Genomic DNA, 20717 nt, shown 5'->3' with positions numbered 1-20717 from the left:
AGTACCTTCCTAACTTGGGTATGACTATGAGAAGAGGAGAGTTATTATTCTATTTCTACTGCTGTGTTTCAAATAAAAAGCCCAGTCCCAGTTTAATTATAGAGAAAAATAACAATTCCTGAAGTAAAACCGTAAAAGTATGTGGCAGAGGCCATCTAGATATACTTCTTTCCTTTAGATTATTGTTAATATTATTGTTAATATTTCAGCTGTATCTCTTCAATTCAGGGAGAAAAATTCCAATGTAACATTTGAAGCATTTTTTTAAAAATTAAGGTTTTCATTAGAAGAGCTTGGTGTATATATGAAGTATTTATTATACTGAAACATGGAGGGAAATGTGCAGCATGTCTGTGGTAAGGCTAAGAATGAACAAGATTCCAGCACTGTGCACAATTATCTGCTCAACCAATCCTGAATAGGTCAGACAGTCCCTAAACCACTGCTCTGAGACGCTCTCTGTGTCATTTCTTTTTTTTTTTTTTTTTTTTTCCGGTACGCGGGCCTCTCACTGTTGCGGCCTCTCCCATTGCGGAGCACAGGCTCCGGACGCGCAGGCTCAGCAGCCATGGCTCACGGGCCCAGCCACTCCGCGGCATGTGGGATCTTCCCGGACCGGGACACGAACCCGTGTCCCCTGCATCGGCAGGCGGACTCTCAACCACTGTGCCACCAGGGAAGCCCGCTGTGTCAGTTCTTGAAGGTCCTGATCGTCTGATGCAAATGTTAGCTGCTGTGGTTAATCGAGGACTCAAAGGACAATATGCCTGGGTCAGGGACTATAAATCACTAGAAAAATTCCACAACGGTCATTCTACGTGTGACTTGCAACACCTGTAGAACTCGCCAGGAATCCAGCCAGAAGTCTGCTTCATGTCCAAGTAGGCTGATATTCATAAGAGCCACCTAAGCTTTTAGCTAGAAAGTTGAAGACTACAGAAAATGATTTATAGGAAGAAAAGGAAATTCCTTATTCCAGGATTGTAAGTGAACAAAGGAAACCCAATTCCAGAAACAGGTTGTTGAGGCCACAGAGGCCGAGGGAGTGAGAAGCCAGAGTTGTGGGTTTCTTTTCAGTCCCCTCTTAGAAAGTAACAAGCACAGGACGGAAAAGTTGGAGGTGGGTGAGGAGAGCAGGCGCAGGGGTGATGACTCCAGCTGCGCAGCCATGCATTCCCACAGCTGCTGAGCAAGCCAAGCATTGGTGCGTGAGCACTGTCAGGACACAATTTGTATCACTTTGGTTGCTAACATTATCTTTGTCTCCCGATGAAGTCACTGCCTGTCTGCTTTGGGCTCTGTACCTTGGGTTTCTCCGACAAGACGGGCAAACCTCTAGCACTGCAAGGAGTGTTAATCTCCTAGCCCGTTCTTCCCTAAAGCAAATATTTTCTTAAACATTTTCGAATTTAGGGCTTCCCCTTATGACAGAAGCTCCCAAATAACCTATTTGCAGCAGTCTCGCCCTGTTCACTTTGCAAAGTGAGTTTTATATAATTGCATCCAGTGCTGTGTTGAGGGAAACATGAGTCTTTACCATTGTCCTTCCAGTGCTAACGTCCAAGGAAGGAAAGGATCACAGGGTGTTTACAGGTACTGGGTGGGTTGCATATTTTGTTTTTATCGGCACTAAAGGAAATCACAGAATAATAACCGGGGTGTCTGTCTGAATACGAGCTGCCATTCCTCTGACTTTAATAGGGTAAGTAGAGGACCTGCCCTTGGCCAGGGAAGCAGCTTCAAGGGTGTGCTCTGAGGGTCAATGCATTAAGAATCTATAAAGAAAGCATGGATGTCTGGGAAAGGAATCATCTTTAGATTGAGAACAGATGGATGGAGGTCTGGATCTATAGCAGACACAGATATACTTTTCTTTCTTTCATTTCCTTCCTTATCAAGAATCTAAACACCTTCCAGGTCCCAGGCAACCAAATACTAAGAAAGGCTCAAAAATGTTTTGTTCAATAGCTAGTGTTGCTGGAATCTGGACTGTGGCTGAATGGTGTGACTGTAGGACACCAATGCCCTGAAGGCTCACGTGGCTCCAGTAGGTATGTGGGCTCCTGGATAGGTAGGCAGGTGTCATAGAAGGTACGTACTGGCCACCCACAATCACTGATGCGTGGTTTTCAGTGCAGGCAAAGACCTTGGTGATTGGCTCAAAATATATAAGCATTACCCAAAAATCTTATGATATTAGGTGGATCTCAGGAAAAGTGCAGAAGGGGAAGGACCTGGAGAGAATTTATCCATGTGTTAAGTGGAATGCATGGACATATGTAACCAAGATCTTTCTTTACATCTTAAAACTAAACTTGTCTGAGTCATTAATTCTACAGAATTAATGCTACTAAAGTTGTAGTAATACACAATCCAGAAATTCATTTTCCCAGATTTCTAGCTACATAAAACAAAAAAGACCACATACACAATTTCATACACTCATATAGCGCTGCACTCCCCAGTGGAACACGTATATAAATGTCCACACAGAGACCCCCAGAAAGCACACGTGCACAGAGGCCAACGTCCACCCCTCCTGAACCGGATATGCATGTGGGTCGCAATGAAGGTCAAGGCCCTACTGCATATCTGTTCGATGTCATTCATCTCTTTGGGACAATCTGCAGAAAGGATGAGAGGTGAGTCCTCAGTTACCACTACATCATCCTCAATCCATACACCAAGACCACGGAACTTCTCAGGGTCATCTTTGTCATCCTCCGGAATATAAATACCTGCCTCCACTGTGATTACCATACCAGGCTGCAGAGGGAGGGAGCAGGGCATGTCTGGGCTGCTGTGGACCTCCATCCCGAGGCAATGGCCAACATGATGCAGGCAGTATTTTCGAGCAGCCTTGAAGGCATTATTTTCCTTAATGTTCTTCATGATCCCCAACTCTTTAAGCTTCTGTCCTATCAGTGTTAGCGTCATGCTGTAGACGTTATCCAAGCTTGTTCCAGGGGAGCAGAGAGTCAGAAAATCTCTCTGGACTTCTGCAACAGCTTCATAGAATTCTGCCTGAGGTGCCGTGAACCTGCCATTGACAGGCCAGGTACGAGTGATGTCACTCACATAGCAAGAAGACTCACAACCTCCATCCAGCAGCACCATTTCCCCATCCTCGATGCGTTGATTGTTCTTCACATAGTGCAGAGTGTTTGACCCATTACCTCCAGCAACCACAGGTGGGTAGGCTAAGACGTCTGCACCACGGGCCCGGCATTCAAATTCAAACTTAGCATAAAGGAAGCCTTCCTCTACAGGGGCTTTACTGGCAAACATGATCTCTATGAAAGCCTGAGATGTCAGCTTCCCAGTAATCTGCATTTGTTCAATTTCTGCAGGAGATTTTTTTGGGGGGGGCATTCATATATATATATATTTGACATCTTTATTGGAGTATAATTGCTTTACAATGGCGTGTTAGTTTCTGCTGTATAACAAAGTGAATCAGCTATACATAAACATATGTCCCCATATCTCCTCCCTCTTGTGTCTCCCTCCCTCCCACCCTCCCTATCCCACCCCTCTAGGTGGTCACAAAGCACCGAGCTGATCTCCCTGTGCTATGTGCCTGCTTCCCACTAGCTATCTATTTTACATTTGGTAGTGTATATATGTCCATGCCGCTCTCTCACTTCGTCCCAGCTTACCTCTCCCCCTCGCCGTGTCCTCAAGTCCATGCTCTACGTCTCTGCAGGAGGTTTGATCAGCCTGAGACGCTGTACCAGCTGCTGCACAGCCCGAACCTTGTTCTTGCTCCTGGCTTTGACCTCTGCCAACTGCTTCATGTAGTCACAGTGGAGCTGTGTGAGCCGGCCTCATCCAGTCATACCACAGTGTACGTGTCTCAGCTTTCAGTTTCGGTCCAACATGTTGAAATTCTTCCAGCGTATAGGCTTCGTCCCCTCCAGTTAGAGCTGTTTCTCCATTGGTACCAGATCGGGGGCCATCCCAAAGTTCTTGGCTGGGATCTCTCTGAGGCACAAACAGCATGGCCTTGTGTGCTGGTAACTGATGGCGGGGAGGCTTTGAAGGACCAGAATGCTATCAGACTCTTGGAATTCACACAGGTACAGGAAATCGTTGTCTTGGTGGAAAGTATAGGGGATATCATTGCTCATATAGTATGTAGGGTTGGACAGCAGTACCACTGTGTGGTCTGTACCACTCTGCCCTTGTGCTTCCTTGTAGATCAGAGCTATTAGTTTGTGTCTACGAAGTGCATATTCCACCTGGAATAGTCCTGGCGTCACCTCCCCTGGTCTGAGGAGGTGTGGGTGTGTAAAGGGCCTGGGCTGGCCTAAGTATCAGTTTGGAATCCTCCTCTCTCGGATGGGCTGCAGGGAGTGCCTTCGCTGTGAACATGACATGCATCTGGAGAGGCTGCGGACGCTTGCTACTGTGGGAACAAGCTTAGTTGCTGAGAGTAGTCAAGGCATTACTGCCCTGCTTGCGCTTCAGGAAGGAAACACGGAAAACTCAGGAAATATTTATTGAGCACCTACCATATACCAGGTCCTGAGGTAAGTGCCAGGGATCCAATGGTAAGCAAAATGGTCATTAATTCCCCAATTTGTTCAGTGAGGGGGGCAAATCATTAAGCAAATAGTTTCACAAATACATATATAAAAGCCATGATGAAAAGTCCATCAGTGAGTAGCTATTAAATGCTTACTGTATACTCATCCTTGTGCTTGGTGCTGTGGGAACTACCAAGAGGGCTTAGATGACATTCATCCTCAACATTGTTACCATCCAACTGGAGAAGCTTGTGCTCTCTGAAGTGATGAAAGACCACAGGTACCCATCTGTGTAGTGCAGATGTGGTATGATGGGAGATCAGCAAAAGAAGAAGTCAATGTTGGAGCACATTGTTTTTAATTTGGAAAAGTAATAAATAATAGGGATATATGTATAGCTGATTCACTTTGTTATAGAGCAGAAACTAACACACCATTGTAAAGCAATTATACTCTTATAAAGATGTTACAAAATATATATAACATGTAAAACACATTCAAATCGTACATTAATAGTGTCTCTTTCCTACCACCAACCTGTTGGCTCAACAGGTACTAACAGTTTCTCGTGCATTCTTCTAGGAATTTTTCATGCATTCTTGAGACTATATATACTCCATAAATATTATCCTTGTTTTAAATTCCAATTTTAATACATAATTTCTATTGCTTATGTTAACTCCAGAAGAACTTATAAACTACAAAGCTAAGATCTATGCATATTTAGAAAATGCAAATGATATAAAAATTTATTCAGTGAAAGTCAAAGTCTCTTCTCAGAAGTAACTGTTGTTTATTGTGTTTCTTTCTTGAAAAAACTGTATCCACATGCCATCATAGAAATAGAAAAAAAGAAAAGACTTGGTTCATCAACTCATGCATTCAAGAAATAAGACTTTCTTAGTTTCTGCTCACTAATTGAACTTTGTCTGGGCCATCACTTAGCATAGGGAGTAGAAACAAAATCTCAGCCAATGTGGGGACCTGCCACTTTCTTCAACATTGTACTTAAATTCTGAGTGAGCTTACAAAGTACCAAGGCACTGGGACCTACATCATCTGGTGCCTTTTGGCTGGTTTTCCACGCACGTTGACTATCGTTGAGACATTCTTTTTCCTATCTGCCTTGCCCTTTTGGGTCAGTGCTATTTTCCACCTTTTGCACACTTCTCTGGGCCACAGGCAAGGCTGGAAGGGGTCCTCCTGCCTGCACACGTCTTGTTGTCATTCTGTCGTGGGATATTCCTGTCTCCTTCCAAAGTGTCTAGAGTTTGGATGCCTCCTTGAGACCCTACACAGGAAAGATGAGACAGACCCTTCCACTGACACTTCCTATATCATTAACCCTTTCTTGTATCTCATCCCTCTACCTCACCCTCACCTGGGATATCTTTTTCATGACTTGTGGCTGGGGGCTGGGAGATCTCTCTTCAAATACAGTTATCCTTTCTGGCTAAACTCTAAATCTTCTCTTATTGGCTTAAATTTTTAGATACTAAAGCCAAGAAGAGACCTAAAGACGAGTTCTACTTTTCTGCACTATCTCATCCCTTCTAGAAGACAATGATTATGGAGATTACCATTACTTAGGTGGTGAGGCCTGGGGATAATGAAGCATAAAATAAAAAGAGAAACTGTTAATATTAAAAGATCTTATCCTAACACATAGCCTAAATCTCAGCTTGCTAACTTGCCTTGAAATCCATTTCTGGAGTTTGTGTTGTCAAGTGCACCCAGTCAAGGCACAGTGGCTGTGAAATAGATGGAAAGTGAGGTTGGAGCCTGGGTCTTAGTCTCCACCTTGCTCACAACCAACCCTATGACCTTAGGCAAGTGTCTCCCTCTATCAGACTGCAGTTTGATCAATTGAAAGATGAACAGGTTAGAGTATGACATTGAATTGGATAGGAAATATCCTTTTGCTAATATTAATGGTAAGTATTATTCTGTAAGGTATTTGTAGAATGAGTGTGTGTGTGTGTGTGTGTGTGTGTGTGTGTGTGTGTGTGTGGTGAGTCACAGCGTAAAGTGTATTTCTCAGGGGAGCTGTGATCAGAAAGTTTGGAAGTCACTGGACTAGAGGACACTATCCTATAGGTGTGTAAGTAATTGGCCAACAATTGTGAAAATAAAAGATGCTGAGATTTTTATAGCTGTGGCCTGCTGGTGCCATAGGCTATGAGGATCGAGCTGCTTCTTCCCACTTATGCCAAAGCAACCCACTTAACCCTCAGTTATTTCTTCTTCTCTAGCCTAATTTAATTTTGTATATTTTAATTCTCTTCTTTTTTCTCTCTTCTGTTTCCCTCTTCCCTCTCTTCCTTCTTTCTTTCCTCCTCTATTTCTCCTCTGTTCTCTCCCTTTCCTTCCACCGTGTTGCCTTGTGGGTACAGATTTCATTGACATGCTTTCCCTCACGTCAGCACTAAAGACATCTAAGATATAGTTAAGACTTTACAATAAATGCTGCAGACCTTTTCTACTCAGTGTGGGCCATTGGCCAGCTACCTCAGCATCACCTGGGAGCCTGTTAGAAGGCAGTAGCTCAGGTCCTGCCTCAGACTTCCTGCAGTAGAATCTGCATTTTCACAAAACACTGTGAGTCTTTTGAACATTCAAGTATGAGAAACACTGCTATAGCACTGACCACCTTCTTAAACTAAACGAACATCAGAAAAATCTGTCATCAAATCCTTAAACCCACTTATCCACAGATGCTTCCCATCATCATGGTCACGGAAGGTGTTCCACTCCTTGGAAAATAGATGGGTTTAGGGGTGGGGCAGGTGTGGAGAAATGGGGGTTTGGATGTCTACATAGGGGAGGTGGTGGCTTTCCCTGGGCCTCTGGACAACGGATGTTTACTTATGGAGGCAAACGTCTGGCTGTCTTGATAAATATCAAGTCTTCTCTTGTTTGTCAAGGCATGATGGGTGATGTGGTTTGTGATTTCACGACCTGTTGTATGTTAGACACCAGCTTGAGCACATGGTAGTTGGTTTCATTTGGCTCGGAAAGGGGTATCATTCTACTTGTTTTCCTTCCCTGGGAAACGTGGAACAACTTGGAGGTCATCCACTGAGGATGCATCTGTTACAAGGAGGGAGGCAAGTCCTTGATTTCTTGGGACAGTCCCAGGTTGACACCCACTTCCCAGAAAAAAATTATTAATAGTGGCCACTTTTATGTTCAAATGTGTCTCCCATAAATTGTGGTCACACCAGTTATAATAGATTCCAGAAGGAAGCAGACCTCTCTAAGGGACAGGGTAAAAATGAATCTAACAAATGGGAGAGAGAAACACCCCTGATTCTATTGGTTGCCAAGGCTCAATGCCAGAAAAAAGAGTTCCCTTCAGTCAATGGCACTGATAGTAGATATTTGAGGGCATTTTGGTTAGCTGGAGTGTTTTGAGCAATTCCCAGATTAATGCTACTTCTAAGATTTTGCTTTATCATCTTGGTCTAACTTCTGGCTTCTCCAGGTTGGGTTGTCTTTCTGGTTCGGTTGCCTCCACCTAGGACGAGACCATGTTTTTGGCTCCCTTGAACTTCTGTTGCCACCACAGGGAAGAACGCATTTCTGTGAATCTTAGATGGCTTCTTTGGTCTTTGCGTCTCCTGATTCACACTTACAATAGATGAGAGAGGGCTCCAAAGAGCTGAAATGCTTTACACTCTAGATTGGGAATCAAAAGCTAATTTATAAGTGCTAGCAAGGAGGCACAACATGTTTAGACCAATTTATGGCACTGAAATTCTGAAACCGAAACTAGATTTGACACCAGATGGTTATGAGCGGTAAGATGGAGAGCCCTCAAGACACAATCTTCCCAGGACTTCCCAGCATATTCATTTTCGATTCTTCCTGATGCATTTGAAGGGCCATAAAGCAGATCGCATGATCCAGTGCTCTAGGCTCTGAAGCTCCTCCTTGCACTTGGCTCCTGCCTAGTTAAGGTGGGGCTCAGAAAATACTTTTTCCCTTCCTGTCCCACCCAGAAGCCACTAGGCGAACATTCTGGTGGTGCTAATGGAACTTCAGAGCTGAGTTTTGTTTCTCAATCCTGGGACAGGCCCTGGCAGATCTGAGATGAGGAAGCACAAACAGGTGGGCTCTGAGGGATGTCTACTCTTGGCTGGAACACATTGTGATGCTGTCTCGGGGAGTTGGTATTTATTTTTCCAGTCATGCTTAGTGCTGGGAGGTGTTAGATTTCATTAAAGCCTTCATGACTCATGACCCCAGGAGAGCTTGGATTTCATTTCCCCCCCTCCTCAACCCCATTTGCCTTGCTCTTCAAAATGAAAATAGCAGAATCTCTTAGAGTGGGCACTTGTTGAAAGGGACGTCTCTTGATCAATTAGAGGGAAGCCCTTTACAAACTCAAAAGCACCACCTTGTTGGGAGGTGGGATTGTCATTCTGAGGAATTTGTTTGTGGAGGTTGATTTTCCACAAATGTTTTTGAATAACCAAACTAAACTTATCTTTCAAAACAGTCCCATTGGAGGCTTGTCTCCTTTCTCAACGTTTGCTGCAAGTGCAAGGGCTCAGAGAGTATTTGGAATTACCTTTAGAGCCAGTTTTGGAGACACACGAGAGATTTGGTTCCCATTAAGTTTTACCTCATTTTTGACCTAAACACCCCTGTCTGGCTTGGTCTCCACGCTCATTCATCAGACTTGGTACAAGACGTCAGTTGGCTTTTCCAGAAATCAAAACTTCCCTCCATAGGTTGGAGTCTTGCCATTATTGAGGAGATTTAATAGAGTATTACTAAGACTTTTCAGGCAAGTTCCAAAGGGGAGTTTTAGAAATCCACTGAATTTTAAGCTATGTCTCTGGGACAAGGATCCAGCTTTAAGAGATGACCAGTGTGGAAGTCAATACTTATTTGGAAAACACACACACACACACACACACTCACAGACCAATAAATATATTACAGAGATCTTAATCATGTCACCTCTTACCATTACCCTAGTGTATTAACATACAATTTTTTGTTATTTAACTTGTTTGGTTTTGTTTGGGCAAGAGTAGCCAGAAAGTAATCAGTAATTTGTTCATTAACTCATTTATTATTTATTCATTGATTCAGTCAGTCAGTCAAAATCTGCTTGGCATTTGACTTTCAATAGCACAAAAAGACATGGTCACTGACCTGATTGCAATAGGAGAGATAGTTGAACATTAATTAAAGAATCACCCCAATAAATGTAAATAAAATAAGACCCACTGTGATAAGTGCTGTGGAGGAGAGGAACATACATGGCGCTAAAGATAGTCTAAAGGAGAACGTGCCTGGACAGGAAGGATCTGAAGGAGGAGGGGCAGGGATTTGGTGAAGGGGAGGGGAGTGTAGGCGCTTTCCAGGTAGAGGACAGCTTATGTAAACCTCCTACAGCAGGAGAGATGATGGAGCATTGGAAGAACCGAAAGAAGTACAGTGTGGTGTCTGCTCAGAGCATGGCAGGACATGAGGATGGAGACACCAGCAGTGGAGAGACCACATGGGACCTTATAGGTATGGGGACCCCAGGATTTCTTGTCTAGACCAAAACACCTGTGAACGTAAGATGAAGGGCTATTGATAATGACCCGAATAGGCATAAATTCCAACCATTCTGAGCAAACCAGGACATATGCTCCTCTTACTTAAAGACCATGCTAGGGACTTTGGTCTTCATCTCAAAAGCAGTGTTAAACTGAGTTTAAGTTTGGGGATGAGAATGAGGGCAGGATCGCATTTCGAAAAGATCTTCCAGGTTACACGGTCAGGACAGCACTGGTGGTCATTTCCTTAATTACCAAGAGCCCTAGTTTGATTTGGATAAATCTTTATGCTCCAACCTCCCTTCTCTGCTCTCATCCCAGTGCCCAGCACACATCTGTGCAGCAGCTGCACAGCTGGGATTCCAGAGGCTCCGCCTAATTTGTAGAATGATGGGGACGGTGCCTGGCAATGGAGTGCTTCCATTAGAGCTGCTCATGTTCACGTTGTAAGCTTGATGCCTTCCACATGCTCCTGTTTTATTCTGACCCTCCTGGGGTCAGGCCAGTAATTAACTCTTTGGAGGAATTTGGTCCAACCTAGTGTCTTTCATGGCTAAAAGTTTCAGAAAAACTGTGCATGTAAATCAATGGGAACAATGTCTTGAACCCACAAGGGGCTTTATTCACATGCCGACGTCTCTTCTTGAATTTCTTCTCTGTTTTTTTTTTTTCCTGCACTAGACTTTATCTTTTCTTTTCTTCTTTTTTTTTTTTTAGAGTATAATTGCTTTACAATGGTGTGTTAGTTTCTGATTTATAACAAAGTGAATCAGTTATACATACACATATGTTCCCATGTCTCTTCCCTCTTGCATCTCCCTCCCTCCCACCCTCCCTATCCCACCCCTCCAGGCGGTCACAAAGCACCGAGCTGATCTCCCTGTGCTATGCGGCTGCTTCCCACTAGCTATCCACGTTACGTTTGGTAGTGTATATATGTCCATGCCTCTCTCTCGCTTTATCACAGCTTACCCTTCCCCCTCCTACTAGAGAATGGTCTTCTCTGTCTTTTGTAGAATGGCAGAATTAAAGGGGGATTTAAGAGATATGAATTCCTTCCTAGGCCCACTAGGGAGTGGTTGTCCCAGCTCTGACTGAGCTCTTCTGGGGACCTGGAGCGTGTCCCCTCCTAGGATGCTGTCCTGGCTTTGCTCACTCCCCTCTCTCTCTCCATTTCCACCCTTCCAGCCTGAGCCACCATCTTCTCTCACCTGGACCACTGCAGTGGCCTCTACTGGTCTCCCTGCTTCTGCTGCAGCCTCTCTCCTATCTATTCTCCACACCGTGGCCAGAGGGCTCTTTTAAAAACAAAAATCAGTCAGGTTGGTCCCTGTTTAAGCCTCTTAACAGCTTCTCATTGCCTTCTGATTTAAATCTACTCTTCTTATTCTCCCCACAAAGCTCTGCTTTCTACCTATGTCTCCAAACTTCTCTCTCATTGTTATCCCCCTCACACACTGTGTTCCAGCCCCAATGCCTTCTTTCGTTTTTTCAGACACACAAACTCGTTTCTTTGCCCCAGAGCTGTTGCCTGGAACACTCTTTCCATGACTATGAAACTGGCGCCTCATTCCTTAGGCCTCCACGAAACAGCACCTACATGGAAAGGTTTGTCCTGACTGTTTGCTTGTGGCGCATTCCTCTTACTCACCTTTGTCCTTTTATTGTTTATGACATACAAACTTGTAATTTTTTGTTAGTTTCATTGTTTGTTTTGCTTCAGCCTGTCTCTGAGGGCAGGGACCATGACTGTCTTGCTCACAGCTGTATCCTCAGTACCCAGCACAGCGCTAGAATGTAGTAGGTGTGCTCAATAAATATTTGTGGAATAAATGAACAAATGACAGTGGATTACTTTTTGTTTAACAGCTCCATGTGCTATGAAGTAACTTTCTTTTTAAAAAATGAAGTAGGGCTTCCCTGGTGGCGCAGTGGTTGAGAGTCTGCCTGCCAATGCAGGGGATACGGGTTCGAGCCCTGGTCTGGGAAGATGCCACATGCCGTGGAGCAACTGGGCCCGTGAGCCACAACTACTGAGCCTGAGCGTCTGGAGCCTGCGCTCCGCAACAAGAGAGGCCACGATAGTGAGAGGCCCACGCACCGCGATGAAGAGTGGCCCCCGGGCTTCCCTGGTGGCGCAGTGGTTGAGAGTCCGCCTACCGATGCAGGGGACACGGGTTCGTGCCCCTGTCCGGGAAGATCCCACATGCTGTGGAGCGGCTGGGTCCGTGAGCCATGGCCGCTGAGCCTGCGCGTCTGGAGCCTGTGCTCCGCAACGGGAGAGGAAAATGAGTGGCCCCCGCTTGCCACAACTAGAGAAAGCCCTCGCACAGAAACGAAGACCCAACACAGCCAAAAATAAATAAATAAATAAATTTATAAAAAACGAAGTAATTTCTTATTAGAACCTTATATTCATGGTTATCTTTGATTACAGTTCTCTTTAGAATTCCCTTTTCATAATGAAGCCCCTTCCTGCCCCCATATTTGAAGACCATTACCTTGTCCATTCTAAGGTTTCTTTTCTCTCTTCAGAAAATCCCAAGATCTGAAGTTACCATACGATCCAGCAATCCCACTCCTGGGCATATATCTGGAAAAAGACAAAAGGTCTAATTCAAAAAGATACAGGCACCCCAATGTTCACAGCACCACTATTCACAATAGCCAAGACATGGAAGTAACCTAAGTGTTCATCAAAAGATGAATGGATAAAGAAGATGTGGTACATATATACAATGCCATATTACTCAGCCATAAAAAAGAATGAAATAATGCCATTTGCAGCAACATGGATGGACCTAGAGATTATCATACTAAGTGAAGTAAGTCATACAAAGACAATTATATGATATCACTTATATGTGGGATCTAAAAAAGAGTACAAATGAACTTATTTACAAAACAGAAATAGACTCACAGACATAGAAAACAAACCTATGGTTACCAAAGGGGAAGGTGGGGAGGGATAAATTGAGGATAAGGGATTAACAGATGCACACTACCATAAAAAAAATAAATCCCTAGTTCTTTCAACTCTTATCCTATAATGTGCTATCTTCTGTGATGCACCTTATTGTTCTTTCAGCCTATCAAATTCTTTTTGGATTCAGAACCTGTCATCTACCATAGTGGCTATGCTTCCCACCTCCTGGGCCATTCACACACTTGATAAATATGCTAGCTCAGAAAGTATGTTGACTGTCCTTAGGGAGAGTCCTTTCTTCAGGCATTAATAACTTAATGAGCCCATGGAAATAATTAGAGACCTTTCCATTAAATAGAAAGCCAAGAGTTAAATGCTTCAACTAAGAAACAAAATCTGTCTATAGCTGTCTAGGTAACATTTCCGATTGGACGCATTGGCTACTTCACACACTGAACATATTTGAAAGGAAAGTTATAAATTATGATACACAATAGTAGGTGGTCATTTAAATGGTGGTTTTGCAGACTATGTCTCAACATAGAATAATGATTCTGCTATGTGATATATGGTAAATGGCAAGAACACAATGCAAAATTATGTTATGAGCAAATTTTCTTCTCTATCTTGAAATATGTGGCCTTCTCATTTATAATGAAAAACATACATTTATACAAAGGCTTTACTTACATTCCTGTCATAAAATTCAGTGCGTTATATTAAAGAACCTGGCTTTCTCACAGAAATAGGGATTAGGAGATGTTCTGTACATACAACTGGGAGAATCAAACCCTTCTATCTTATCACTCAGAGGGCTTAAAAATATGTTTGTGTCTAGTTTTCTAAGTCTGTGGTTTCTTTCTTTTGAATGGTTCTGACACTGTTTTTCTATGCAGCTTATTTTTAGGAAAAAGATGTGAAACAGGTAAAGTTTTTTTTTTTTAATTCCCCTTTTCCTTTGACCTTTTCTCTGGCCTCCAGTAATGACGTCACACTGTCCCTACCAGAGCCACTGATTTCATTTGTAGACCTCCTCTTCCTTCTCCTGACCTGTACCAAAGCTTACCTGTCCTGAGTGCCCTTTCCTCATAGCATCTATCTCTGTCTCATTATGCATATTTCCTCAACGCCAAAAGATTATTCATCATTATAAAAATCTATAAGGTTCAGAAAAATATAAAGAAGGAAAACATCACTCGTTTCTCAATCACCCGGAAAGCGTCCCTCTATTAAAAAATACACACACACACACACACACACACACACACACACTCACTCATCAGAAATCATTTGGTTTAAGGAGTTTATGGTTGGTAATGACTTAGTCTCTCTTTCCCCTGTGGTAACTCTTTCTCATTCCAAATCAATAGTGGTCTTTAAATTCCTGATATTGGTGGTCACTCTACTCACTGTAATAGGGCGGCCAGAGCATTTTCTTAGGAAGAAAGGCTGTTAGCCTTCTTCAGATGAAACTAGAAAGGCAGCCACTTACTCCATCTTCTTGGAAGTACATCCCTTCTCCTCAAGACCCCATGTGGGGAAGATGCAACTTAATACTCTTCCCCTATTTGTTCATTCAATTACGCATCTCAGTCTTCACTTCCCACTCCGAGGCAGCTCTCCAACTCCCAACGATGTTTATTCGGGACAGGCCACCCAGCTAGTCTAAGTCTTCTCTGGATTCCTACTATACTTTATTGTCTCTTTTGATTGCCTTTTTCCAGGCTTACATTTTCTTTGAGTTGTTTCTTGTAAAGAAGACCGGCTTTTCATCCAGACATGACTCCAAGGGCCAAATCTGTGCCTTACCCAGGAAAATCTCATTTAATCCAAATCCTTGAGGCCATAGGGCTGGTGCCTTTTACTGTAAATGTACACTCAAAACAAACTGAAATTCCCCACCGCCACCCCCAGAATGTACCAAGATAACATTCTTCTTTCATGCCTTCATAATAAAGACTAAAAAATATCACGAAATTTTCCATATTTTTAAAGTACTTGCAGTTTCAGCATTCTGGAAAAGGTTCTTATTGCCTAAGTTTGACAGTTGAAGCAAGAATATAGGATCCAAGTTTGCATCATTTCTCTTATTCTTTATCCCCAAGACTTGACCTTTAGTCATCAACAGCACTTAACATGTCCAAGTCCATGATGCAAATGACGATGAAAGATGATGTCAGTAGAGCAACAGCATCTCAAAGTCATGCAGGACCTACTCCTGTCCAGGAGGGTTAGGAAGGCAGCAGCCCCAGATCAGGGAGGTAGATGCAATGAGCTTCCAAGGAAGAGTGTAAGTCACATGCAACCTTTCATGCATGTGGGGTGGGGTGCTGCATTGTGGTGCTGCGTCCCAGAGACTCAACTCTTGACTAAGGGCAGAAACTCATTTCACTGTAGGTTTTTTTTCCCCAACATCTATTCATTCATTCTCTTTTGAACTCCTCTGGGCATATGATTGAGAAGCTACTGTTGAACATGGAATGGGTGATAATATAGAATAGAGATTCAGTTTGGCATACAGAAAGCGTTCAGTAAATGGTGGCTGGATAAATTAGTACACACATTTGAACCCTTTCTTTGCCTCTAATTTCTTGAACGACATTGGAAAGCTATTTAACCTCTTTAAGCCCAAGTTTTCTGATCTGTAAAATGGGAATGTTAGTACCGTTATTATAGGATTGCTGTGAGGATTAAATGAACAAATGCATGTAAAAATCACAGAAAACAGTGATTTTTATAAAGTAAAATAGTAACAAAAGTAGAAGTAATCCTTGTAATAATTGTTATTATTGTTTTTGGTATGTAATACCAATAAGATAAGATGCCTTCTAGTTATATTTTGGTATATTGAAGTTTTTATTGTATTTCTCCTCTATTGTCACAATCTAGGTTGCCCAGTGCATGTCTGAGTACACTGAACGGTATCAATCAATATTTGTTGCTGGACCCTTCCAAAGACAAAATTAAAATCTCTTCCTTTCATTCTTTGTCTAGCCCTTCAAACCATACAGCCTCTCTCATTATTCACTGGATTATCGCAGGGAATGTGATTAATGGTGGCAAACTGTTTCATATATGGTGAACAACAGATAACTCCTATAATGCTGAAATTGTCATTTATGTCATGGGTATATTTCTCAGAAGGAAATGTTTAATGATTGCAAGAGGTTGATCTGCCCCAGCTGGAAGCAGTGACCTCCAGTGGTGTGATGAAATCTGGACAACAAAGGAAACAGGCTCTTTGAGGGAAAATGATCAAGCTCTCTAGAAACATCTTAATCTACAAAGTCCTGTATCCATTTTGTACTTATTGGTCTTACAATGGGCTACTCGTCCTGATATTCTTGCTCTTCTGTTGTCGCCATCCCCCCACCTTGATTCTGGGCTTGGCCAAGTGACTTGCTTTGGCCGATGGGACATTAATAAATGTGATGCAAGCAGAGGCTTGATAAACACTTGCACGTGGGAACATGTCCTTTAGAAACACTTCCTCTTAGCATCCAGGCTCCAGGCTGCAAGCAAGCTCCGGATCGACCACACTGAGTGATGAGAGGCCAATGGAAAGATGCTGAAGTATGAGAGCCAAATTAGACATTCCTGCCTCAGTTGAGCTCACAGCTGAAGGCAGCACTTGAATGACTGCTACACTCTACCCTCTAAGGAGCAGATAAACCTCCCAGCTGAGCCCAGTCAACCCACAGACTTGTGGAATAAAATCATACATTGTTATTTTAAGCCATCAAATTTGGGGTAGCTTTCTTTGTAACAACAGATAGCGGCTACTCAGTCTCTTCCCTCCCTTCTTCCAGAACCCATGGGCAGACCAAATGGAAGCTTCCCTCATATATGTCCAAAAAATACCTTGGTGTTCACAGTAGTCAGCCCATGTCTAGCCTGGGAAGAGATTAGTCATTTCCTCAGATACCTTCATTTTACAAATGCAAATCCTGAGGCTCAGAGAGAAGAAGTAACTTGTCCAAAATCACTTGTCTAGGTCTCCTGATCTAGCAGCCAGTGTTCCTTCCATGAAGAGCCTTCAGAATATCTTTGGTTTCAATGGGAATTTCAAACCAAAATCATGTCATAATGTCCAATTTGTATATAACAGTTTTTATCTACTCACACAACAATCTCTGTTGGCTGGACATGATTCTTTTCGAATTTGAAAAAGAATAATCTAATTACATCATGAGAATCATGTTGTCCGTGGAAACAAATAGCTAATTTAACACAGGGAATAAAGTGCTGGCAAAAATACAAATGCATATCTCAAGAAGAAAGAGAAATGTTAATAATTCACATTGATTCTTGTTAAAGTTACACTAGGCCTTTAAGAGTACATGTTATGCCTTACCTACTTCTGCAAACACACTCATTCAGCACCACTCTATTGGGCATTTCCCTTGTGCCAGGCACTATGGTGGACGCTGAATATACAGTGAATGAGATAGTCTTAGACCTTGAGAGCATTTGAGACGAAAGTGACTTTTTCGAGCTCACAGAGCTAGTTAGTGTTAGACCTGGGGCTGTACCTGAGGGCTGGGTACCATAGTGCCTGCCAACCAAACGCACGATCGCTGTCTGGAGATGTCTCTCTGGAGTTGTCACTCATGCTTAATTTTAGTAAGTATGGCCTTAACAGGGGACATTCTCCTCAGGCCTCTATCTTCTTTTCAGATTATGGTAGTGATTTCTGAGGGCTATGTCATCGTTTACTCTAAGACTTCCTTTTATGTGTCAAGAAAACTTTCTTGGAGATTAGACTCAGCTCTTCTCTCTCTCATTCACTAAGGCAGGGGTATGATCTGTGCTATAGTGTTACAGTTGCATTCCTAAGAAGCCTTTTTAGTACAAAAAATAATCTTAAAAATCATTTTTTCAAAGAGAAAGTGTGGGATTTGGGGCTGGAGCATTCAGACTCACAACAATAGGGTAATTTTGCCCACAGGCATTTCAATAATACTGGTGTTTTTATAGCTTTAAGTCTATAGTTATAAAGCTAGATATTCCTAGGTAAATCCAGCCTTCCTTACATCTAGCTTTTGATCAAGAGGAATGGCCTTTGCTTTTCAATCCTCATCAAGACCATCATCGGCACAAAGCTTCTTAGCCATTTTTATCACATTTTTCACCCATTGTTGGATAAACATATCCCAAAGTCACTCCAACAAAGCAGCTGACAGCAAGGTTTTTTTTCCTCTTTGTCTGTTATAATGTTAGGTCTAGCATTACAACCATGTGCATAATGGAAATCATGTGTCCCATTATTTATTTGACAAATATTTTTTGATGCCTACATAGTCAGGCACTGGGCCAGACACCGGGGATATAGTGGTAAGCAAGCTGGACAAGTCCCTGTTGTCATGGAGCTTGCATTCCAATAGAGGAGATGGTCCATAAACAGAAAATACACAATATAATGTCACATGGTGTAAGTGGTAGGGAGAAAAATAAAATAAAGCAGAGAGGGACCAGAGATGGGATCAGGCTGAATCTTGGGAACCATTGAATGGACTTCGGGTTTTCTTCTGAGTGTGATGGAAGCCGTTAGAAGTATTTGAGCAAGGGAATGACCTGGTAGGATTGATATTTTAGAAGACATCTCTGGCTGCTTGAGAACAGATGACAGAAGGTTCAAAGAGATAGCTGGGGAGAGTTAGGAGGCTGTTACAGCCTGGGTTCCTCCACAAAGCTGAGCCCGAAGCAAAGGCCTGTGTGTAGGTAGTTTGTTTTGGGAAGTGATCCAAGGAACAGAAGTGGAGGACTAGGGAGTATTAGACAAGAAAGGAGGCAAAGTCAATCCAGTGGTGTGGAAGAGGCTGATAAACTCTGTAGACACCTGGGCCTATATCCCACTGGGGACCTCTAAGGCCAGGTGGGGATACACTTCTGAACTATTTAGCTCCTGCCTCCATTGGTCCAGGGTCATTCTTGCAGGTGTTAACTCCCTTGCAGTGGCAGGTTTGGGCATAAGGCAGGATGACTGAGTGGTTCCCACGAGCATCCCACATTCCAAGCAGCGGGAACAGAGCAAGAGTCTGTGGAACAGTTGGTACGGTGAGGGCAGGCTGTATTCAAGAGGCATTTGATACAGAAGCTAGTGCAACGAGAGGTGATGGGGTCTCAGGATGGCAGTGATGAGGTTGTGAGGTATGGACAGAGCCATGGGTTTTATCCAAATTACTTAGTGAAAACTTGCATTGGAATAGAAGTATCTGTATTTTCACAGTGAAACAGACCACCTTGCATCTGTGATGTTATCTCCACGTTCTAGGCATGCTCTCATTCCCACTCACACAACTACCCATTTTGTAGGTGTCAAAGTTTACTATTTAAAGCAAGGAAATTGATGAAGATTTAATAACCTGCAAACAAGTCTCTTTCACCTTACATGTCTTCTGTGTTTAAAATATTTGATAGATTGTAGAGGCGAATGAAGGCAATGTCATGGGAATACACTCAAACTCGCCATATATTTGGACAGGAAAGTGCATTTTGGTTTAGACAAATGTATGAAAGGGTAGAAGACTTACAGACAATTTCAAAAATGTCTGTTAAAAGTTAAAAAACAAACGATTATCCCTCCATTGGTCATGGTTGTTCAAGTTTCTTATATCATACTAACCCAAGGCCAGGAATACAAATTTCATGGCATGAAACTCAACATTTGGAAAAATAATATGCATTAGGGCATTTCTCAGGAAAAGAAAAACATCTGTAACTTGTTAAAAAAAAATCCCCTTTTGGATGAAGGTGCCTAGGAGAGTGATTCTGGAGAAGAGCAGTCCCCGTATTGAAGGGGTGGAGTTGAAACACATTATGGCATCAGAGGTTGCTGTGTGCCCTCTGGGAAGGGTTTCAGGATACTCTCAGGGAAACATTGTCTCCCTTGCCTACAACGTGGCTCTTCTGCATTTTCATCATTGTCTACAGTCACTGTAAGCTTTCTGTGTCACCTTACTTGGGCAAAGTGACAGTACTATTACTACTGCATCTGCTGCTACTACTCATTCTCATGTAATGAGCCCTCTTCTGTGCAAGCACTATGTCAAGCTCTATGCACACATATGCATTGATAAAAAACACATGTGTTCTTAGTAGATGATGTGAGAATTCTTTGTGGAGAGGGACATCTTTTGCAGAAAAGTTTCTTCAACCCACCTCGCTGTGGAAGGAAACCTCTAGGAACTGGGGGAGGATAGTGTCAGGATATTTCCAGGTTTAAAAATAAGGAGGGCTCTTGTGTTTGCAAGTAAGATAAAAGGGACATGATAAAGGATCCAAGAACTGCCGAATGTACAGGGTGAGGGCAAGGAGGCACCCCGTGGCTAGAGCCAGGAGGAGTGACTTGCGGATAAAACCTGTCTAATGGGAACACTTTCAAGTGAAACATTTGTGCTCCTTGTGCTGTGAGCTCTCCTGATGACATATCTTTATTAAAATTATGAGTCACGATTTTCAGTGAATGTTTGGTTTCAAGGTGGACTTGGAGATGACACACTCGGGCTTCACAGACATGGAGGAGAAAAGCTAACAACTGGTTTACGCTCAAGAATCAATAGAGTGAGCAGGTACAAACAGGGATTTGAATCCTAGCTCTAAAACAATGTTTTAATTTTTCTCCACTTGCCCTTCCTGGTCTATCCTCAGCCAGCTCCATGCCCCGTGAGGCTGATCTCTATGTTCTAAGTCACCTGGGCTCCC

The 20717-nt window shown here is 42.9% G+C and overlaps 1 long non-coding RNA gene and 1 pseudogene across 1 annotated transcript; one reads left to right on the top strand and one right to left on the bottom strand.

Moving 5' to 3' along the window:
- Window positions 1-2442: 2442 nt before the first annotated feature.
- On the bottom strand, window positions 2443-4448 carry LOC117313331 (xaa-Pro aminopeptidase 3 pseudogene; annotated as a pseudogene).
- Window positions 4449-8540: 4092 nt separating this feature from the next.
- Window positions 8541-12436, top strand: LOC141279266 (uncharacterized). Its single transcript, XR_012333237.1, has 3 exons — window positions 8541-8639; window positions 9939-10058; window positions 11583-12436. It is a non-coding gene; the product is annotated as an uncharacterized lncRNA (long non-coding RNA).
- The last annotated feature ends 8281 nt before the right edge of the window (window positions 12437-20717 follow it).

This window comes from Tursiops truncatus, chromosome 8, assembly GCF_011762595.2.
Source record: "Tursiops truncatus isolate mTurTru1 chromosome 8, mTurTru1.mat.Y, whole genome shotgun sequence".
Classification (NCBI taxonomy): domain Eukaryota; kingdom Metazoa; phylum Chordata; class Mammalia; order Artiodactyla; family Delphinidae; genus Tursiops; species Tursiops truncatus.
This window is presented reverse-complemented; position numbering and strand designations above follow the sequence as displayed.